Below are 6000 nucleotides of genomic sequence, written 5' to 3'. Positions count from 1 at the left end.
CAAACAAGTGGTTTAAACCCTGCAAAGGCCATCAAAGGCTAATTTCTCTTTCATAAGGAAATCTCAGAGCAAACATTCCACACTCTTAGGAGGCTGCTTTCTCCCTCTGCTTTGCCATGATTTCCAGTCTCAGTCTCACAAGATAACTGCTGGAGTCAAACCAGGTTGCTTCTATTTTGGAAAATAAAAGGGAAAAAGCAAACGGGGCGGGCTGGGAGGAGGGAGTGGTTATTTCTTCTAGCTGAGTCAGCAGGTCTTGAAAGAGCCTCGGCTGAGGCTTTCTCCTGTAACTTCTTAGACTCAAGACAAAAAAGGAGGTCTTCTAGCAGATCATATCCCAGCCTTGAAATCCAGGAGAATGGATACTCCAGAGACTGCCATGGTGCACTTGGAGGGACATCAAGTTCTCGGCATTGCCAGAGCCCAAGGTGCCAGGGGCAGGAGGAATTCAGTGCTGGTTTGAAAAACAACAGCAGCAGCAGCAGCCTAGGGAAGCTAGGGGTGGAAGTGGGGTGGTATGAACTGAGTCAGGGAGCCTGCCTGACACTCATGCCGCGGGTCTTCATTCTCTTGTGTCTCCTGCTTTCTCCGCTTTTCTCTCTCTCTTTTCTTCTCTGGTTTGCTTTCATCTTCCTCCCTTCCCTGCTTCACATCTTGCAGGGTGCATGGGCTTGGGGGGAGGCAGAAGGAAAAGAGGAGGCCTTCCAGTGAGAGGTGAGCAGGAGACCAGGCTAGCCTGGGTCAGAGTGAGCTTGAGAGTGAGCCAGTGAATGACAGGGGAGATCACCTGGTTGGAGGAAAGAGCCATCATGGCATACTGTGACAAGTACAAGCTGGAGATCGGTCTATTGGGAAGGCCGTCTTAAGTTCCATCTTAATCTTACACTCTTGGCATCATATGTAATGTGAATAGGCAGTATCATTAGTAGTGAGCTCTGAGGAGTTGGACCGTGGTGTGTCTCAGTGCCTCTATGTGAGATCCTGAAGATGCTCTTTCTTCATGTAAAGTTACAGTAGGCGGTAGGAGTCTGTGACAGAAGTCTACACAATCTGCCTGCCTTCTTCTGTCACAGCATCCAGGAAATATTGAGACAAATGGGCTGATTCCTGACTATTTTTGCTTTCCTCTCTCTCTCTCTCTCTCTCTCTCTCTCTCTCTCTCTCTCTCTCTCTCATCACCCTATTGGCTGTGTTTGTTCACGGGAAACCCAGTTGCCCTAGATGGGCTAGATGTATATACAGGTGCTGGTAGGTGGGTCGGCTGAGAGGGAGGCAGTGCTCAGCAATGCTTAACCATGTGAGATGGGTATGCTAATGGTGGGCTGGAGAAAGTGTGGATAGGTTCAAGAGAAGTAGCTGTGTTGGTGTGGTATGGCCTCTGACAGTCTCACTTCCCAGGGGAATTGAAGCAGGTGTTTTTAGTACCATGCCTATGTGTGTATTTATGTATGTGTGTGTGTATGCTTATGATGTGCATATATGTATGTATGTATGTGTGTATATGTGTGTGGCATGTATGTGTATGTATGTTGTCTGGGTCTTTGTGTGTATATGTGCCACAACTGGGAAGAAAGTTTGCTAGATGAGCTTCATTCTCATCCTCATGACTGGTCACATAATAAAGTAGGGGCTTCCCTAAAACACATATGTTGTCAATATTTTCTGGTTTAGATGTTAAGTTGAAAGCAGAGTTGTTACTCAAAGGAATTGAGGCCAGTGTTTTACTGAGGTCTTGGTTTCTACTCTATCATCTATCTATCTATCTATCTATCTGTCTGTCTGTCTGTCTGTCTGTCTGTCTGTCTGTCTGTCTGTCTGTCTCTCTGTCTGTCTGTCTGTCCGGCCCGCCCGTCCGTCCGTCCGTCCGTCCGTCCATCCATCCATCCATCCGTCCATCCATCCATCCATCCATCCATCCATCCATCCATCCATCCATCTATCTATCTATCTATCTATCTATCTATCTATCTATCTATCCATCTATCTATCTTATCTATCCATCTATCTATCTATCTATCATCTATCTATCATCTATCTATCTATCTATCTATCTATCTATCTATCTATCTATCTACCTTCACTTGACCAGATGAGACCTACATAAATTCTAAACTAGTAACAACACTGCTTTGATGGGTAGATCCTGGTCATCTTTAAGTAATAACCTATTAGGAGATCTTGGTGGTGATAATACATGGCCCTGGAAAGTGACTCTGATATTGAGGTTGTGATAATGTTCGAGTTTGTCTACCGCACTGATGGATGTACAGTGTCTGGTCGTATGTAAAATGGCCTTTATTACCCCCTCTCTGTGACTGATGGTTTTTCATGGCCAAATTGGCCTTCCCGTACCACTCTACCATCATTGGTTTACTCATTAATCAACCAACAACCAAACCACCAACCAGCCATGCAGTCATACTTCACAGCGTTTCTGTTCATGTTGAGCTATAGTTTGTACTGAGGCTGAGTGTCCAGTGCTAAGAAATTTTGCAAATAGAGTTTTACGTCCTGAGCTCTGGTGCCTAGCTGCTTCTTGTTCTGGGGTATATTTCTATCCTTACCTTGGCCATGCACCCATCTTTTCCTTCCCTTGGGTAGCCATTCATTCCTTGTCTATTCATTCAATACCACTTGATGGGTACATCTCCTCTGTTCTGGACTCTGATGATGTTGAAGAGAAGAAAAGAGACAGAATCTCTATCTCTGTGAAGCTTACATTCTAGTCTAAGACTTCCTAGTGGACAGAGCATTTTTTTTTTTTTTTGCGTACCTATGATTTGTGTGATGGTTCATAGTTATGGGGCAGTCAGCACAATAGATTCCATTCTCTAAAGGCCTGCATCAACCCCTACTCTCATTGCAAAGGCACAGCACAAAATGTTTTCTGCCTTTCACATGTCAGAGGGGGTGCCTGTTGTTTAGACAGTGGGTGTTAGATTGGCTCTTCCAATGTTCCTTTCAAGCCTGCAGCGCACTAGACTGTTTCTTTCCCAGGGACCCTGGCATCCAGAATGTATTAGTGCGCCAAGGTGGCCATAACAAATCAAGAGGTGGTGGCTTAAGGAACAGCAGTTCATTTTCTTCCTGTCCTAGAGGCTGGGGGACCACGGTTGTGGTATCATCAGGCTTGGTTTCCAATGAGGCTTTCCTGGGTTTGAAGATGGTCGTCTTCTCCCTGTGTCCTCTCCTCTGGTGCCTTTTCTCTTGTAAGCATCCCAGTTCCATGTGTATGACTCAGTTTCATCTTAATCACTTCCTTAAATGCCTTACCTATCACAGTCCTAGTTATGTTAGCAGTTAGGGCTTCAAAATATCAAGTTTGGAGGACACACAGCTCAGTTCATAGGGCAGTCTAGTATGGTCTAGAACACACACCTACTCCAGTCCTGCATGCTGAAGTGAGCAAGGTGAGGCAATCTCCTGTAGGTATTTAGACAGGAGTGGTGATGGGGAGAGGCGGTACTTCTAGGGCACTGAGTTTCCAGTGTCTATTCTATATGGTACATGCCCATCTATGGAAAAGGTGGCCTCTGACTTTCCCTGTGGCATGGTCACAGTGTGGTTAAGCATCTCTCTGGCCTGCTGTTGCAGCTTTGTCATCCAATCATCCTCTCTGTGTTTCTCCTGCAGGCTCTGTGAACGTCCTAATACTCTTTTTTATACTAAATTAGCTAGTTACAATAAATAGTAATACTAATCAAATAAAAATGAATAACAAATAATAATAAATTGAATAAATAACACCCTGTGGTGATTTGAATATGCTTGGCCCACAGAGTGGCACTATGTTGCCTTGTTGGTGTAGGTGTTGGAGGAAGTCTGTCACTGTAGGATTGGGCCTTGAGACCCTCCTCCGAGCTTCTGATGGATGAAGATGTAGAACTCTCAGCTCCTCCAATTCCATACCTGCCTGGATCCTGCCATGCTTCCTTTTATGATGATAATGGACCAAACTTCTTAACCTGTAAGCAAGCCCCAATTGAATGTTGTCCTTTATAAAAGTTGCTGTGCTCATGGTGTCTCTTCACAGCAATGGAAACCCTAATTAGGACATATCCTTTTTCCTTTTTCTTTCTTCCAAAACGAACTGTGGTAAATTCTGTGGCCTACAGCAGGGAGAAGCTTTCTAAGCACAGCATTCCAAATCATATGTTCTGTGTTCCAAGAAACATGTCATTAAGGTGATCTTGTCATTGTGCAAATACAAGAAAGTACATTAATGCAAACTTATATGGTAGAACCCTCTATGTTGCTGCTTCTGGGGCACAGCAGTGCAAGCCAAAACGCACTGATCTCCTAGGAAGGAGGAACGCACTCCCGAGAAATGCACTCTATTGTTGGGATGGATGTGGACCCGTCACCTCAGGCACAGAAGTGGAGATTACCATCTTAGGTCACTTCATGACAAGGGAGGAGTGATAAGACCAAGGCTAGAATGAAAACAGCTTCCCAATGTGTGTTTTTCAGGGAATTAATCCTGTAGGTTCTTCATTAGAGAGGGTTCCAGAGGGAAACAACATTGCAAAGTGTTACACTCTCCATGAAATTCTCAAATCCTGGGTATTCATAGTGACTTTAGCAGGTTGAAGTCTCCCAAGAAGTGGCCAGCGAGGGAGCTTGCTAAGTAAAGCTTTTCTCAATTACATTTGGCCGTTGGCCCTTTGTGGCCCCTACAGCACCTGCTAGCATCAGGGGCAGCTCCTCTTTGGGGCTGGGGGTGGGGCAGATACCTATCTGAGGTCATCTCAGAGCTGTCCACAATAAGGACAGAACGTGAAAGATTCCTCTGTGTGCAATATTGTCTTTCTGCAGCTTCTGGTACTTCTGATGAAGTAGAAGCCCCCCCCCCCCCGCCTCCAACTGTTCTCAGCAGCAGGAGGCAAGGCTGTTGTCTGTCTGCACTCCTGGAAGCCCCATGGGACTGTTGCTGATATGAGTGGTGAGTCACTCTGAGCCACATTTGGTACAGAAGTATCAGACATGACTCACAGGCATATGGAAACCTTATTCATCTCTACCTTCCTTTGGTCCCTAATCCTTTGTAATGCCTACTTTTATGATGTAACTGCAGGGGAATTAAGCTTGGGCAGCAAAATGATGTAATTAATTTAACTCAGTTTCAATTAAAGTCTTCCAGTAGTGTGACATCTGACTGTGTCTGCTTCACAAGGATGAAGGCAGCAGGTGGCTAGGCATGTCCAGGCGCGTGTGTGTGTGTGTGTACGTGTGCGTGTGCGTGTGCGTGTGCGTGTGTGTGTGTGTGTGTGTGAGCAAGTACAGGCCAACTCAGAGATTTGCTGGCTGGTTTTATTGCCAACATTAGTCTTGAATACCTTGGCCTTCCCTGAAACATAGACTTGGCTAGTATTTCCTTGTTCAGCTATTAACTTGAGGCCAGGTAGGTGACTTCTGGCCACCAAACTTCTCTGGATTCTGGAGTCTTCTGAATATATGTCTGTCTCTCCCTATTAGAACTACTCTCTTCAGAAGTACATTCATTATTCACTCCAAATGAATCCCAAGTCCTACTTTGATGGGCAGCTGTGAGAGTCACTGTCATCTGGTTTTATAGCCAGCAAGTTAACCTAGTAGAGAGCTTTCTTTAGGACAATGCTTTAAGCAAAAGAACTGATGTAATTTATAGTAACCCTGCCTCTGTTACTGGGAAATTGTCATTTCCCAACAAAACCAAAACGATTTCTCTTACTTCTGGGTCCAGTAGGTCCATACTTTTTTATTTAGATTTATCTATTTTTTATTTATATGAATACACTGTAGCTCTCTTCAGACACACACACTAGAAGAATGCATCGGATCCCATTACAGATGGTTGTAAGCCACCATGTGGTTGCTGGTAATTGAACTCTGGACCTCAGTGCTCTTAACCACCGAGCCATCTCACCAGCCCCCATACTTTTTTTTTTTAAATCAATGTTATTCTTCAAGCTACAATTACAAATCTTTCTGGAACAGGTGAGCATCTCCTTCTCCCATGCC

At 44.8% G+C, this 6000-nt stretch overlaps 1 long non-coding RNA gene across 1 annotated transcript in view; it reads left to right on the top strand.

Annotated features, from left to right (window-relative positions):
- Positions 1-286: 286 nt before the first annotated feature.
- Gm30075 (predicted gene, 30075) overlaps positions 287-6000 on the top strand; it is a 36160-nt gene continuing 30446 nt past the window's right edge. The window contains exon 1 of the long non-coding RNA NR_166609.1: positions 287-428. This is a non-coding gene — a long non-coding RNA (predicted gene, 30075). The remainder of the gene's footprint in view (positions 429-6000) is intronic.

The sequence above is a fragment of the Mus musculus genome, chromosome 7 (assembly GCF_000001635.26).
Source record: "Mus musculus strain C57BL/6J chromosome 7, GRCm38.p6 C57BL/6J".
NCBI classification, from domain to species: Eukaryota; Metazoa; Chordata; class Mammalia; order Rodentia; family Muridae; genus Mus; species Mus musculus.
Note: the sequence above shows the minus strand (reverse complement) of the source record. Positions and strands in the feature narration are given on the sequence as shown.